The following is an 18175-nucleotide window of genomic DNA, read 5'->3' as shown; positions in this document are numbered from 1 at the left end:
CCCAGATAAACAAAAGCTAGAGGAGTTCATTACCACTGGACCTGCCCTACAAGAAATGCTAAAGGCAGTCCTTTAAGTTGAAAGGAAAGGACACTAGACAGTAACTCAAAGTTATATGAAAATAGAAAGTTCCCTGGCAAAGGTAAATATATGGACAAATAAAAACCTATATTATTGTCCTTTTGGTACTGAACTCCACTTTTTATTCTTTCATAGGATTTAAAAGACAGAAGCATAAAAATAATTCTAAATCTATATTACTAGGTACAGAACATATAACAATGAAATTTGTAGCATCAAGAACACAACAGGGGGGCAATAGACCCGTAAAGAAGTGGAATTTTTTTATTTTGAGGAAGATTAGCCCTGAGCTAACATCCACTGCCAATCCTCCTCTTTTTCCTGAGGAAGATTGGCCCTGAGCTAACATCTGTGCCCATCTTCCTCTACTTTATAGGTGCAATGCCTGCCACAGCGTGGCTGGATAAGTGGTACACAGGTCTGTGCCCAGGATCCGAAGTGATGAACCCTGGGCCACCAAAGCAGAGTGCGTGAACTTAACCACTACACCACCAGGTTGGCCCCAAGAAGTAGAATTTTTGTATTTGAGTGAAGTTAAGTAGTTATCACTTTAAATAAATTGTTATAACTTTAGGACATTATATGTAATCCCCATGGTAACCACAAAGAAAATATATAGAAAATATTCAGAAAAGGAAATGAGAAGAGAATCAAAACATGTCACCACACACAAAAAAATCAGGTAAACACAAAGGGAGATGGTGAAGAAGGAAATGAGCGACAAAAAAGCAGTAAGACATATATAAAACAAATAAAATAGCAAAAGTAATTCCTTCTCTGTCAATAATCACTTTAAATGTGAATGGATTACACTCCCCAATTAAGAGACACAGATTGGGGGCCTAAATATGGAAACAGCCTAAGGATTGTTGTTAGCCCTGATTAACTCAGGGCTAGTCTTCCTCAAAAAAAAAAAAAAGACATAGATTGGAAGAATGGATTAAAAAATGGGATCCAGGGGCCCGCTCAGTGGCATAGTGGTTGAGTTCGCACACTCCACTTTGGCGACCCAGGGTTCACAGGTTCATATCCCAGGTGTGGATGTAGCACCACTTGGACCTAGCACCACTCATCAAGCCACTCTGTGGTGGCATCCCACATACAAAATAGAGGGAGATTGGCACAGATGTTAGCTCAGAGCCAATCTTCCTCACATACACACAAAAACAGGATCCAACTGTATGCTATCTACAAGAGACTCACTTTAGACCTAAGGACATGCATAGCTTGAAAGTGAAAGTATGGAAAAAGTTATTCCATGCAAATAGTAACCACAAGAGAATTGGAGTGATATCAGACAAAACAGACTCTAAATCAGAATCTGTTACAAGAGATAAAAAAAGACGGTATATAATGATAAAAGGGTAAATTCACCAAGAATGTAATGATTATAAACATATGCAAACACCACAAATCCTAAATATATAAAGCAAACATTGAGAGAATACATAAAGAACTCCTGCAACTTAACAACAAAAAAGCTAAATAAATAACCCAATTTAAAAATAGGCAAACAACTTAAATAGACATTTCTCCAAAGAAGGCAAACTAAGTCAATAAGCACATGAAAAGATGCTCAACGACACTAATCATTAGGGAAATGCACATCAAAACCACAAGACATACCACCTCATGCTCTTTAGGATGGCTACTATCCAAAAAAAAAAAAAACCAGAAAATAACAAATGTTAATGAGGATCTGGAGAGATTGAAACCCTTGTGCGTTGTTGGTGGGAATGTAAAATGGTGCAGCCACTATGGAAAATAAGTTCCTTCAAAAAATTAAACCTAGAATGTCATATAATCCACTCTGGGTATATACCTAAAAGACTGGAGCAATTCCACTCTAAGTATATACCCAAAAGAATTGAAAGTAGCATCTTGAAGAGATATTTGTACACTCTTGTTCATAGCAGAATTATTCACAAGAGCCAAAAAGTTGAAGCAACTCAAGCATCCATCAACAAATGAACGGATAAACATACAATGGAATATTATTCAGCCTTAAAAAGGAAATTCTGCCACATTCTACAATATGGATGAGCCTTGAGGACATTACGCTAAGTGAAATAAACCAGCCACAAAAAGACAAATACTGTATAATTCCACTCATATGAGATGCCTAGAGCAGTCACATTCATAGACAGTAGAATGTTGATTGCCAGGGGTTGTCATAGGGGAAAATGAGGTCTTATTGTTTAATAGGTACAGAGTTTCAGGTTTGCTAGATGAAAATAGTTCTGGAGGGGCTGGCCCCGTGGCCGAGTGGTTAAGTTCGTGTGTTCCACTGCAGGCGGCCCAGTGTTTCGTTGGTTTGAATCCTGGGCGTGGACATGGCACTGCTCATCAAACCACGCTAAGGCAGCATCCCACATGCCACAACTAGAAGGACCCACAATGAAGAATATACAACTATGTATGAGGGGGCTTTGGGGAGAAAAAGGAAAAAATTTTTTAAAAATCTAAAAAAAAAAAAGTTCTGGAGATGGATGATGATGATGGTTGCACAATGTAAATGTACTTAATGCCACTGAAATGTATGCTCAAAAATGGTCAAGATGGCAAAATTTATGTTAATTTTACCGCCATTAAACATTTTTAAAATGCAGCCAGAAGAAAAGACATGCTATGTATAATGGAGCAAAGATAAGCATGATGGCAGATTTCTTGCTGGAGACAATGCAGGCTAGAACATAGAGGAGTACCATCTTTAATGTCCTGAAAGAAAAGGAAGCTGTCACCCTAGAGTTCTAGAACCTGTGAAGAAGTCTTTCAAAAATGAAGGCAAGACTTTCTCAGACACACAAAAGCTGAAACAATTCATCATCTTCAGATTCTTACAATAAGAAACGTTAAAGGAAGTCCTTCAGGCAGAAGGAAAATGATACAAGATGGAAGTCTAGATCTACACAAAGACATGCAGAGCACCAGAAATGGTAACCACAAATGTAAGTAAAGGACAGTTTTCGTCTTAGTATTTAAATCTCCTAAAGGATAACTGGCTGTTTAAACAAAAATAACAACAATGTTGTGTAGGGTTTATAACTATGTAGAAGTAAAATATATAACAACAATAGCATAAAGGTCAGGTAGAGGGAACGGGCATACACTGTTGTGAAAAGTTTATATTACACATGAAGTGGTATAATACCTCTTAATGGTACATGATGATAAGTTAAAGACGTATATTATGAACCCTATAGCAAACACTAAACTAAAAAAACAAAGAGTTATAGCTAATAAGCCAAGCAAGGGGATAAGTGGAACCATAAAAATCTCCCATATTCAAAGATGCACATAAAGAGAGAAAAGGGAACAAAAAAACAGATGGGACAAATAGAAAATAAATACTAAGATGGTAAGTTTAAACCTGACCATATCAACAGTTTCATTAAATGTAAATGGTCTAAATAATCCAATTAAAAGGCAGAGATTTTCAAAACAGCTAAAAAAGCAAATCCTAACTCTATGCTGACTACAAGAAACACAGATGGGGGAGTGACATCAGCATCATGGTGGATTGAGAGGTTCCCTTTTTCTCTCCCCTCTAAATTACAACCAAACAGACATCCACTGACCAACAGAGGGTTCCCTACACAGCACAACAGGACACCTGAGAGATCCAGGCAACTATACATCTGAAGATGGGGAAGTTCCCCGGAAAGCAGTGGAACTAAAGCCCCCTCCACCCCCAGCAGCGGCGATCCAAGACTTGGATCCTCATGCAGCAGCCTGTGGGACTGTGAGTGGAGGCAGGTAGCCCAGCCCTGTGTACCTGAAACAGTGGCAGTGGCAGCCCTGTGCATGCACAAACACACAAGCAGCAGCCCCATGCATGCCTGAGAACCCAAGGAGCAGTGGCAGTGGCAGTGGCTGGGGGGTGTCCCCAAACACCCCTGGGGAGGCAGCATCAGCCAGCAGCAGCCCCGTGCACACACAAACACCCAAGCAGCAGTAGCCAGGGGCAGCCTCGGCTGCAGCCCTGCTCATGTGCAAATGCCCCCAGGGAGGCAACAGCAGCTGGCGGCAGCCCTATATGTGCACCACACACACGTTTGAATGTCTTAGGGGCAGTGGCAGCAGCGCAGTGGCAGCCATGACTCATGACCGTTGATGGAACGGAAGCAGAGGCAGCAGCCCAACCCACACACCTGCAAACAGACAGGGCAGGAGCACCCAGCCCCCAGGAGAAGCACCCCTGACACCAACTCCATCAGCAGTGTCCCTGGGTCCCCCAGCCCCACCAGCAATACCCATGCATCCAGCACCCCTGGCAGTGGTGCAACCAGCACCCCCAGAAAACTGGGGAACAGCAACACAGTGGTGAATGGGACAACAGCATCCAAGTGGAAGCCAGTGGAAGAACAAGAGACCCAGGCAACCAGAGCCAAAGTAACCAAAGCCATCCTCAAATAAGAGAAGGCGATTACTACCACAAAGGCACTGGAAGAGGATTAATTCATCAAACACCATGAAGAACCATGGCAACACTGCAGAACAGAAGGAAAATGACAAATCTCCAGAAACCAAACCTGAAGTCAGATTACATTCTAAATGAGAATTTAAAATAACTGTCATAAAGAAACTCAGTGAGTTACAAGAAAACACATAAAGACAATTCAGTGAGCTCAGGAATAAAATTAATGAACAGAAGGAATACTTCACCAAAGAGATTGAAACCCTTAAAAAAAAACTATACAGAAATTCTGGATATGAAGAACACAATTAATGAGATAAAAAAATAAGGTAAAAACCACTAAAAAATAGAGCAGACCTTATGGAGGAGAGAATCAGTGACTTAGAAGATAAAAATCTAGCAATGCTTCAGATGGCGGAGGAGAGCTAAGATTTTTAAAAAGTGAAGAAATTCTTTGAGAAATATCTGACTAAATTAGGAAGAGTAACATAAGAATTATAGGTCTTACAGAGGGAGAAGAGTGAGAGAAAGGAGCAGAAAGCTTGTTCAAAGAAATAACAGCTGAGAAATTCCCAAACCTAGGAAAGGAACAGGACTTACAAGGACATAATGCCAACAGAACTCTTAATTATCTCAGTGCAAAAAGACCTTCTGCAAGGTATATAATATTAAAACTGTCAAAAGTCAACAACAAAGAAAAAATATTAAGGGCAGCAAGGCAGAAGAAAATAACCTACAAAAGAACCCCTCTCAGGCTTTCAGCGGATTTCTTTCCAGAAACCTTACAGGCTAGGAGAGAATGGAATGATATATTCAAAATACTGAAAGACAAAGACTTTCAGCCAAGAATACTCTATCCAGCAAAATTATCCTTCAGATACGATGGAGAAATAAAAACTTTCCCAGATAAACAAACGCTGAGGGAGTTCATCATCACTAGACCTGCCTTACAAGAAATGATGAAGGGAGCCCTCCTACCTGAAACAAAAAGACAAATACAGGCTCAGAGTGAAGGGATGGAAGATGATACTCCAAGCAAATGGCAACAATGGAAAGCACGTCTAGCCATACTTATATCAGACCAAGCAGATTTCAAGATAAAAAAGGTAATGAGAGACAAAGAGGGGCAATATATAATGATAAAAGGGACACTCTACCAAGAGGACATAACACTTATGAATATATATGCACCTAACACAGGAGCACCAAAGTACATAAAGCAACTATTAACAGACCTAAAGGGAGAAATCAACAGCAACATAGTAATAGTAGGAGACCTCAACACCCCACTTACATCAATGGATAGATCTCTAGACAAAGTCAACAAGGAAATAGTGGCCTTAAAGGAAACACTAGACCAGATGGACTTAACAGATATATATAGAACATTCCATCCAAAAACAGCAGGATACACATTCTTCTCAAGTGCACGTGGAACCTTCTCAAAGATAGACCATATGTTGGGAAACAAGGCAAGCCTCAATAAATTTAAGAAGACTGAAATCATATCAAGCATCTTTTCCAACCACAATGCTATGGAACTAGAAACCGACAAGAAAAAACCTGGGAAATTCACAAATATGTGAAGACTAAACAACATACTACTGAACAACCATTGGATCTATGAAGAAATCAAGGGAGAGATCAAAAAATACCTGGAGACAAATGAAAATTAAAACACAACATAGCAACTCTTATGGGATGCAGCAAAAGCAGTACTAAGAGGGAAATTTATAAGAATACAGGCCCTCCTCAACAAACAAAAAAAATCTCAAATAAGTAATCTTAAACTACACCTAACAGAACCACAAAAAGAAGAAAAAAGCCCAAAGTCAACAGGAGGAAGGCAATAATAAAAATTAGAGCAGAAATAAATGAAATAGAGACTAAAAAAACAATAGAAAGGATCAACAAAACTAAAAGCTGGTTCTTTGAGAAGATAAACAAAGTTGACAAACCCTTAGCCAGACTCACTAAGAAAAAAAGAGAGAAGGCTCAAATAAATAACATTAAAAATGAGAGAGGAGAAATTACAATGGATACCACAGAAATACAAAGGACTGATTATAAGAGAATACTATAAAAAACTATATGCCAACAAATTGGACAACCTAGAAGAAATGGATGAATTCTTAGAATCATACAACCTCCCAAAACTGAATCAAGAAGAAATAGAGAATCTGAATAGACAAGCACAAGTAAAGAGATTGAAATGGTAATCAAAAACTCAGGACCAGATAGCTTATCCGGAGAATTCTACCAAACATTCAAAGAAGATTTAATCCCTATTCTTCTCAAACTATTCTGAAAAACTGAAGAAGACAGAACACTTCCTAACTCATTCAGTAAGGCCAACATTACCCTGATACCAAAACCAGACAAGGACAACACAAAAAAGGAAAATTACAGGCCAATATTGCTGATAAACATAAATGCAAAAATCCTGAACAAAATATTAGCAAATCGAATACAGCAATACATTAAAAGGATCATACACCATGATCAAATGGGATATATACCAGGGATGCAGGGATGGTTCAACATCCACAAATCAATCAGTGTGATACACCACATTAATAAAATGAGGAATAAAAATCACATGATCATCTCACTTGATACAGAGAAAGCATTTGACAAGACCCAACACCCATTTATGATAAAAACTCTCAATAAAACAGGTATAGAAAGAAAGTACCTCAACATAATAAAGGTCATATATGACAAGCCCACAGCCAACATCATACATAGTGAAAAACTGAAAGCCATCCCTCTCTGAAAACAGGAACAAGGCAAGGGTGCCCACTCTTGCTACTCTTATTCAACATAGTACTGAGGGTTTTGGCCAGAGCAATTAAGCAAGAAAAAGAAATAAAATGGATCCAAATTGGAAAGGAAGAAGTAAGACTCTGTTTGCAGATGACATGATTCTATATATAGAAAACGCTAAAGAATCCACCAGAAAACTATTAGAAATAATAACTACAGCAAAGTTGCAGGGTACAAAATCAAAACATACAAAAATCAATTGCATCTCTATACACTAATAATGAACTAGCAGAAAGAGAAGGCAAGAATACAATCCCATTTACAATCGCAACAAAAAGAATAAAATGTCTAGGAATAAATTTAACCAAGAAGGTGAAAGACTTATACACTGAAAACTATAAAACATTATTGAAAGAAATCAAAGATGATACAAAGAAATGGAGAGATATTCCAAGTTCATAGATTGAAAGAATACACATAGTTCAAATGTTCATATTACCTAAAGCAATCTACAAATTCCATGCAATCCCACTCAGAATCCCAATGACATTCTTCACGGAAATAGAACAAAGAATCCTAAAATTTATATGGAACAACAAAAGACCCCAAATGGCCAAAGCAATTCTGAGAAAAAAGAACATACCTGGAGGCATCACAATCCATGACTTCAAAATATACTACAAAACTATGATAGTCAAAACAGCATGGTACTGGTACAAAAACAGGCACACAGATCAATGGAACAGAATTGAAAGCCCAGAAATAAAACCACACACCTATGGACAGCTAATCTTTGACAAAGGAACAACGAACACACAATGGAGAAAGAAAAGTCTCTTCAATAAACAGTGTTGGTAAAACTGGACAGCCACATGCAAAATAATGAAAGTAGACTAGTTTCTTACACCATACACAAAAATTAACTCAAAATGGATTAAAGTGTTGAATCTAAGACCTGAAACCATAAAACTCCTAGAAGAAAATACTCTTTGACACTCTTTGACATTGGACTTAGCAATGTCTACTCAGGCAAGAGAAACAAAAGAAAAAATAAACAATGACTACATCAAACTAAAAAGCTTATGCAAGGCAAAGGACACCAGGAATGAAATAAAAAGACTACCCATCAACTTGGAGAAAACATTTGCAAATCATATATCCAACAAGGTGTTATTTCCAAAATATATAAAGAACTCATATAACTCAACGACAACAAAATAAACAACCTGATCAAAAAATGGGCAGAGGATGTGAACATACATTTTTCCAAAGAAGACAGACAGATGGCCAGCAGGCACATGAAAAGATGCTCAACATCACCAACCACCAGGGAAATGCAAATCACAACTACAATGAGATATCACCTCACATCCATCAGAATGGCTATAATTAATGAGACAAAAAATAATAAATGTTGAACAGGACGTGGAGAAAAGGGAACTGTCATACACTGCTAGTGGGAATACAAACTGGTGCAGCCACTATGGAAAACAGTATGGAGATTTCTCAAAAAATTAAAAATAGAAGTACCATATGAATCCAGCTATCCCACTACTGGGTATTTATCCAAAGAACACGAAATCAACAATTTGAAGAGATTTATGCACCCCTGTGTTCATCGCAGCACTATTCACAACAGCCAAGACATGGAAGCAACCCAAGTGCCCATACTGATGACTGGATAAAGAAGATGTGGTATATATATACACAATGGAATACTGCTCATCCATAAAAAAGGCAAAATGATGCCATTTGCAACAACGTGGATGGACCTTGAGGATATGACGTTAAGCAAAATAAGCCAGACAGAGAAAGACAAACACCATATGATTTCACTTACATGTGGAAGATAAGCAAACACATGGATAAAGAGAACAGATTAGTGCTTACCAGAGGGGAAGGCGTTGGGAGTGGGCTAAAGGCACAAAGGGGCACATATGTATGGTGACAGATAAAAACCAGACTATTGGTGGTGAGCACAATGCAGTCTATACAGAAACTGATATATAATAATGTACATCTGAAATTATACAGTTATAAACCACTATGATCTCCATAAAATAATTAACAATAAATAAATAAAGAGGGAAGTAAAAAAAAAAAGTAAATATATAGAAAAAGGTGTACCATGCTAATACTAATCAATTATTGGAGTAGCTATATTTATATCAGACAAAATTTCAGAGAGATTTCAGAGCAAAGAATATTACCAGAGATAAAGTCAATTCATAATGATAAAATTCACCAAGATGTCAAAAGAATCCTAAATGTTTATGCACCTAACAACAGATTCAAACCACATGAAACAGCAAAATTACAGAACTTTGATGAGAAATAGATGAAATTAATGGAACTAGAAGCTGGTCCCTGGAGAAGATCAGTAAAACTGATAAACCTCTACCAGACCAATCAGGACAATGAAGAGAGAGGACACAATGACCAACATGGGGAATGAGCGGGGTGGCATCGCTATAGATTCCACAGACATGAAATGGATAATAAGGCAGTATCATGAAAAACGTTATGTCAATAAATTCAACAACTTAGGTGAAACAGATAATCTCCTTGAAAGGTACAAACTATGAAAGTTCACTTAAGAAGAAAGAGAGAGCCTGAGATTAGCCCGATATCTATTAAAGAAATTGAATTAATAGTGAAAAATCTTTTCACAAGGAAAACCCCAGGCCCAGATGGCTTTCCTGGTGAATGCCACCAATCACTTAAGGAAGAAATAATACCAGCTCTACACAAACTCTTCTAGAAAACTGAAAAGGAGAGAATGCTTCCCAGCTTATTCTGTGATGCCAATATTACCGCGATACCAAAGCCAGACAAAGACATTACTAGAAAAGTCAGTTATTGACCAATATCTTTCATGAACATGCAACATTTCTAAACAAATTTTTAGAAAATCGGATCCAACAATACATAAAAAGGATAATACATCCTGACCAACTGGAATTTACTGAAGACTATACGGATAATTTAACATTTGAAAAATCAATTACTGTGATTTGCCATATTAACCCCCTAAAAAAATTGAAAACCATATCTCAATAGACACAGAAAAAGCATATGACAAAATGTGACATTCATTCCTAGTTTTTTACAAAATCCCTCAACAAAGCAGGAACATAAGAAAACTTCCTCAACCTGATAAAGGGCGTCGATGACAAACCCACAACTAACATCACGCTTAATATTGAAAGACTCAATGTTTTCTCCTTAAGATCGGAAATAAGCTAAGAAGGTCCTCTCTTGCCACTTCTACTCAACATTACACTGGAAGTTCCAGCCAATAAGGCAAGAAAAATAAATAAAAGGCATTCAGATTGGAAAGAAAAAAGTAAAACTATGACTATTCACAGATGATATGATCGTCTATGTAGAAATTGAAGGAATGTACAAACAACTATGAATAAGGGAGTTTAACAAGCTGGTAGGATGCTAGGTCAATATAAAAAACACAAGCGCATTTCCATCGACCAGTAATGAACAATCAGGAATTGAAATTAAAAAATAGTATCATTTACAATAGCATCAAAAATACAGAGTACATAGGGATAGATCTGACAAAAGATGTGAAAAATGTGTACACTGAAAACTACAAAACACTGCTGAGAGAAATTCAAGACCACCTAAATAAATTGAGAAATATATCACGTCCAGGGATTGGGAGACTCAATGTTGTCAATCTGTCGGCTTTCTCCAAATTGACCTACAGATTTATTGCAATCCCAGCACCTTTTTGTAGAAATTGTTACCAGATTCTAAAACCCACACAGAAACGGAAATGAACTAGAATAGTCAAAAAAAAAAAAAGAACAAAGTTGGAATATGAACACTACCTGATTCCAAGACCTATTGTAAAGCTATGTTATTTAAGACAGCGTGGAACTGGTGTAAAAATAGACAAACAGATCAACGGAACAAAATAGAGCCTAAAATAGACCCACACATATATGGACAACTTATTTTCAACAAAGGTGGACAGGCAGTTCAGTGGAGAAAGGATGGTCTTTTCAACAAAAGATACTAGAACAATTTGATACCTATATACAAAAAAGTGAACTTCATTTCATAACTCACATTACATACAAAATTAAATGGATCACAGACCTAAATGTAAAATCTAAAATTATGAAACTTCTAGAGGAAAACAGGAAAAAAATCTTTGTGACTTTGAGTTAGGCCAAGATTTCTTAGATATAACAAGAAAAGAATGATACACAAAGGAATAAATAGATAAATTAGATTTTATCAAAGTTTAAACTTCTGCTCTGAAAAGCTGTTAAGAGAATGAAAAGTGCCACAGACTAGGAGAAAATATTTAGATTATCATATATCTGATAAAGGATGTATATCTAGACTATATCAAGAACTTTCAAAATTCAATAAGAAAACAAAAAACCCAATAAAAAATGCATAAGGGATTTGAACAGATACTTCTCCAAAGGAGACAGATGAATAGTCAGTAAACACAAGAAAAATGCTCAACATCATTAGCTATTAGAGAAGTGCTAATCAAAACCACAATGAGATACCACTGCACCTGTTAGAATGGCTAGATTAAAAAGACGGACCATACCAAGTGTTGGTGAGGCTGTGGAGGAGCTGGAACTCTCCTGCACCACTGGTGGGAATGTAAAACGGCACAGCCACTTTGGGAAACAGGTCGTCAGTTTCTTAAAAACATAAACATATGGTCCAGGCATTTCACACCTATGTATTTACCCAAGAAGAATGAAAGCCTTTTAATGTCCTTTCAAAAGTTTGTACACAAATGTTCACAGTAGCTGTATATGTAATCGCCCCAAACTGGAAACAACTCAGACGTCCATACCACTCAGCGATAACAAGGAATGAATTCTTAGTACACAGTACTGTACAACATGGATGAGTCTCGAAATAAGGATGCTGAGTGAAAGAGGCCAGAAAAAAAGACTGCATACCATTTGATTCCATGTATATAAAATTCTAGGATATGCAAACTAACAGATAGCGACAGAAAGCAGAATGGTGGTGACGGGGGGGTGGGGAGGGGAGAGTCACAAACTAGCATGAAGAAGCAACCAGACAGCCCAATTCCAGAGGAGGAAGCCACCCTGGATTTCTACAGGTGTTTTTCCCTGAATGGAACCACTGGCTTTTATTTGCAATAAGCCGAGGTCTGGATGCAGTGTTGATACTTTCTCTAAATATTTTCCCTTGTGTCATTTTTAAAGATGGCATAGGATTACCCAGCACTCACTCACATACCCTGACAACTGGCAAACACACAGAGGTAAATGCCAGAGGAAACATCCACACTTCCAGCGCATTGAACTGGCATCCGACAAGCAGCTATGGAGACAGAAAGTGTCACCAGAAAATACAGTGACAGCTTTCTAAGAACCGTGAAATGAGAGAGAACAAGATGTCTCTGATAAAATTGTATTCATGTTTCCATGGAAGAAATTCTAATGTGTCTGTAAAGGAATAAGGAAAAAGTCATATTCCGTGTTCATTTTTACACCTGAGTCTTACATATACATTTATGCTTTTACAACACTAAAGCAAAAGCCACAAGGGAAAAATGCAAAAGCTATATTCTGCTCTGTAAGTAAATTTATCATCACATTTGCTCTCATTTCCTCCCACCCATTTATCTTTTCACGTTGCCAAGAAGAGCCCTGGGAATAATCACCTCCCACACCAAAAGCTGGGGATATGATAATGGGCGACTGATGATGAGAGATGACATTTTTAAATAGTCGCTTTCAACTTCATAACATATATTTCATCTTTAACCATGTATACACTGCTCCAACTCCTGGATTTAAAAAGGGAAGGGGGTCTGTGTGGAAGATGGCCCAAAAGCAAGCATAAATTCACCAAAACTTTGTATTGGTTAAAAAAAAAATGCAGCCCAGATCGTGTCATTTATGTAACAGTGATCTTAAAATACAAGGCCTAGAAAAAGGTCACTGTCTATCTATCTAAATGACTTCCTGGTTAAGATGAGTCAAAGTCTGAGTTTTTGAAATATCATATAATATTAATAAAACTAAAGGAAAATAAATGATTCTTTGCTGTATTGAGAAACACATACCTTGTATCGTTCGTGGAAGAGGCTGGTACCACTTTGCAGAAAGTGGCAACATATGTGAAGGAACCAATTTGGGACATTCACATATTGTTCCCTACAAGCTCATAATACTGCAAAGAACCACAGGAATTTGTTTAGTGTGATACCAACACACTCACACCCATAACACATGTCACAACCAGCCGGGTAGACCTCAGCCATGCCGTCACACAGCATGTGTGGCTGATCGTTTCTGCTTCCTCCAACCAAATCCACACCAAGTTACAAAGGAGGGGCTCGTCTGTAGCCCGGTGGCACTGCCAGCCACTCCCTCACCAGCAAGCAGATGTCTGCAGAACTGTTTGCTTAAAGCTGCTAAAATACGACAGCAAAGTTACCTTAGGAAAGCAACACCCTGACATCTACGTAAAAGAACCCTCCACACGTGTGCATGGGGAGGTACAGGCAAAGATGCAAAACGGGAGAGGAGAGGAGGGGGGAGGAGGGAAGTCAGGGAGAGGGAGGAGGGAGGGGGTAGGAGGAAGAAAGTAAGAGCTGAGAAGGTAGGAGTCCTCTGTTAAATGCTAATAAGAGCATTCTGTACAACTATAATTCTCCTGCAGAAAATTTTACTTTTCATCTTTACAACATTTTGCATCTGGTTGGCATTCTTTGTTAAGGGTGTTGAAGCAATAATCACCTCTCTTTCCAAGCTGGGAGACTTGGCTTCCTCTGAATCTTGTCCTGGTGGTCACACAGGCAGCACAACCTGCTTTGCTCCTCATCGTGGGGCAGCCTGGGAGCGCCACACAATTCCTGCACATAGCGGGGATTTGTGCCTGGATGGAGCGCCAAAAGGAGGTGAACACAGTCACCACAAACATTCCAGGTCCTCTTCCACTGAAAATCATGGGAAATTCACATAATGAAATGCCAAAGAAATGAATTTAGAATCCAAGACTCATAGGCAACCGCAACAAATGACAGAAATATTCATGGATAGAACTCAATAGTGTTAGGACATCAGTTTCCCCCAGATTCATCCATAGAGTCAATGCAATGCCAATCAATCTATCTACAATCAATCTAATCTATCAATCAATCTACAAAGCAAGCGCTTTGTAGAAACTGATGAGGTGATTCTAAAAATAAAGGACTAGAACAGGCAAAATGATTTGGTAACAAAAGAACAAAATTGGAAGATGTAAAATACTTGATTTCAGTACTCACCATAAAATACAATAATCAAGACTGTGTCAGCCCAGAGTTCATGAGTTCAGAGCCCAGGTGCAGACCGACACACTGCTCATCAAGCCATGCTGTGATGGCGTCCCATATACAAAGTGGAGGAAGAGTGGCACAGATGTTAGCTCAGGGTCAATCTTCCTCACTTAAAAAAAAAAGAAGACAGGATGTGAGAAGGAGCTGGCACTCCTATATTTACGGTGGGAATGTGCAGTGGCCCCAAGCCCCCTACTCTATGGGTCCTACACCAGCTCAATTCACAGGTTCATACAACAGGCCCGGCCCCACCAAGCTTCTGAGTTGCACAGCCTGCTCTAAAGCACTGAATCTTGCCGAGAAAGCCATGAAAGGGGGCTGTGTCCTCCGGCTCTGGTCCTGGGTTCTAAATCACTACCAACGCAGTGGCTGCCGGGCTAGGAGGAGCTAAGCGAGCCTTCCTGAGGTAAAGTCTCGATTTAGGTTATTAGCAAAAAGCCTGCTGTTGTTACCTCAGGTGACCTAAATATCCAAGGCTGAGGGTTTTTTTTTTTTCCCTTCTTCCTCGTGCAAATGAATTTCTCCAAGAAGACTTTACAGCAATGGTTCTCAAAGCGAGAGTCTGGACAAGCAGCATCTGCATGACCTGGGAGGGGGTTCAAGAGGCCCCACCGCAGACGTCCTGAGTCAGTCTGCATCTTCCTGGGATGTGCAGGTTCAAGGGAGAGGCGCTGCCAGGCCACAAGGAAGGCTCCACTGGGATGCGGCAGGTGAACGCCCTCACAGCCTGTGCACTGCTGCTAAAAGGATGCAGTCCTTGCTCTGGGGAGGGCCCCCGGCAGGGGCCGCGGGATGGAGGCGCTGGCTGCAGCCGAGGCAGCTTTGCAAGGGGTGGGGCGTGTCCCGGAGACATCTTCAATTTTGCAAGCAAGCTCAACTGTGGTTAAACGACTTGAGACAGCTGCTGCGTCTCAGCGGCGTTAGGTGAATCTCGAAGCATAGGAAGTGGAGGAAGGAAGTAAAAAGGCTCGCAGCCTTCTAAGACCTTCAGGAGGCCCTTCTGAAAACCTGATAAAAATTGTGACATCCCTTTCCTAGAAACACACACACACATTTTACACACTCTCTTGGGGAATGCACAGATTTCCGGGTCTCCAGTGCATGGGCCCCAGGTTAAGAATTCCTGCTTTGGGGACCGGCACAGAGACAGGGGTGCAGAAACAAAAGACTTAAAAAGAATATATTTTTTTTCTAAAGTGGGAAAAAAAGTGACTAAGTTTCAACACAAAAGAAATACAGATGCTTATAAATTATCCAGACCCAGGCAACTTAATCATACAGAGGAAACAAAAAGACCAAAAGTATTTTATCATATCACCTGGCTTTGTTACCAGGTCAATATGACACTTTCTCACCTAAAACGTCACCTTCCCAGGCTCCTGGAAGCACCAGCTGCTTCAGCCAACCTTGGTTTCTCGCCCTAGCATTATGGGAGGCTGGAATACCATCAGGGGCCACCTGACCCAGAGACTCCATAAGGGCACAGGAAATGTTTGGACTTAAGATCTCTCCAGAAGGGTGAATAATGGACAACTCCTTATCACTGAGAAGTTGAAAGTTTCTGCCTGATCAGGGAAGGGCTATTCAGCACCAGGAAGGCCCTGGCAGTGGGGGCACCGGTCAAGGAGGTTCCCCAGAAAGGAACCCCACATGTTAATTCCTTCTACCATACTTTTTGAGGACCTACGTGTGCAGGCACCACTCTAAGATGCCGAGGCCAGGACAGACGGATCCTCCATCAGGGTGTTCAAGATCTGTGGAATCTCAGGGCTTCTTACACCTGTGAGACAAGCACGGTCAGACCATCCAGCACCTGTGTCCTCCACTTTAGGGCTCAGGTAGGGCGCTCTACCCGGGGCCTCCTACCTGCCCGTCAAGGTGCAGGTGCACCGCTCTCATTCAATTCCCTCCCCTCCCTCGGACGACAAAGCTGGAAAAAGCACCCGTTCGAATCGGATTCCCAGCTCTCCTGCGATTTTTTCTCATTTGCTAATTTCTTTTCGCTTTTTATAAGCTCCTGTCACCTCTGCACAATAATTCCAACGACTCTATGAACAGCAAAAGAAGGAGGAGGACAATGGAACCAAGTTTATCATCAGCTAGTCAGAAGCAATGATCAGTAATGCATGTTTTAATTCGGAAAATGTTCTTCAGGAGTTTTTTTTCTAATTAGGGAGCTGCGATGAGGTTTGCACAATATCTCAAGCACTCTGGGTGCAGCATTTCAGGGTTCCCATCCCAGCGTCTGAGGGTAAATGTCCATGCGTGTTCCACTCACCTGCCCAAACCTTGACATTTAAAGCAACTTGGTGAACACAGCTTCCTGGCATTTTTAATTTTCCCTATTTACCTGCACACCTGCATGGTGGGCTGTGGACGTTCTTAATATATGTCCCCAGATACCGTACAAGCTCCACTGGTACCAGGAGGCAAAGACACATGTAGCAGAATGTTCTGTGCAGCAAAAAAGCTGCAGACAACCCAAGGCCTGACTCCCAGAAACTGACTAAATCAGTTGTGATAACAGCCGCTGGATGGAAAACCATGCAGCTATTAAAGAGAATAAGGTAATCCATCCATGCATAGTGGCCATATTATAGTATTTACGGCAGTATGTATAATTTACTATACAATACTGTAATATTATACATCACATTAATTAATAAAAATTGTTAATCATATTTATTAAACAATATATGCTATTATTTATGGTGATATTGTATTATGTACTACAAGCCATGGTATTAGTTAACACGTCATACCTTAAGTCATGAAAAATCAAAGTGCAGAGAACTGTAAACTCAGTCCCTGGGGATGAAAACAAAAGGGCACGTGTGAATATATAGATATGAACGCACCTATCAATCGCCCGGAGTAGCGGGGCCCAGCCTTTCCCGCGCAGCAGCATCACCCCGGCGACCTGTTCACGCCCGGATTGCTGGGCTCCGCCAGCAGGTCTGATTCGGCAGGTCCTGGGTGACCGGAGAAGCTGCATTTCCAAGCAGCTCCCAGGCGATGCTCGGGACACGCTAGGCAAAGAGTGGCAATTTGGGAGAAGAGGAGCTTTCAGCTTTTGATTTCAGAAAACTCTCGCCAGTTATCCAACAGCCCTTGCTGAGCGTCTGGCTGCTCCGTGCAGGGCACCCGTGGGCTGCCCGGGGGTTGGGATAGTAAAGAGCACTGCCACCATTCCCCCGCTTCCCGGGTGCCTCACCCTAGAGGGGAAACTGAGGCTCCGAGACAGGAGGTCCAGCGTCGCGGAGTAGCTCTGGCGGAGCTGGGATTCGAACCCGAGCATCTCAGAGGCCGGCAAGCGTCCCGCCCGCTCCCGAGTTCCAGACGCGCCTCCTGACGAGGCGGAGGAGACTCGGGAACGCCGCCCCGGCCGCCCGCGAGGGAGGGGAGACCCCAAGCCCGGCCAACCGCCTGCTCGGAGTGCGCGGGGAGCGGCCGGCGCGCGCCCGCGGGAGCCCCGCCCCGCTGGCTGGGGCGAGGGGGCAGGGCCGCGGCCGGGCGCGCGCGCTCGCGTTCGTGCTCGTGCCCGCGGGGCGATCTCGCGGGAG

General features: G+C 40.8%; 1 long non-coding RNA gene across 7 annotated transcripts in view; it reads right to left on the bottom strand.

Moving 5' to 3' along the window:
- The window catches only part of LOC106847170 (uncharacterized), a 75198-nt gene extending 57043 nt beyond the window's left edge, over window positions 1–18155 (bottom strand). The window contains exons 1-5 of one of the 7 annotated variants that reach the window (XR_011494295.1): window positions 17827–18096; window positions 17375–17420; window positions 15065–16392; window positions 14562–14721; window positions 14032–14231 (exon numbers count right to left, since the gene is read on the bottom strand). This is a non-coding gene — a long non-coding RNA (uncharacterized lncRNA). Of the gene's footprint in view, window positions 1–14031; window positions 14232–14561; window positions 14722–15064; window positions 16393–17374; window positions 17421–17470 lie in introns of all 7 variants that reach the window. The other 6 variants (XR_011494293.1, XR_011494290.1, XR_011494291.1 and 3 more) reach the window with 6 other exon arrangements.
- Window positions 18156–18175: the final 20 nt, after the last annotated feature.

The sequence above is a fragment of the Equus asinus genome, chromosome 14, assembly GCF_041296235.1.
Source record: "Equus asinus isolate D_3611 breed Donkey chromosome 14, EquAss-T2T_v2, whole genome shotgun sequence".
NCBI lineage: Eukaryota > Metazoa > Chordata > Mammalia > Perissodactyla > Equidae > Equus > Equus asinus.
Note: the sequence above shows the minus strand (reverse complement) of the source record. Positions and strands in the feature narration are given on the sequence as shown.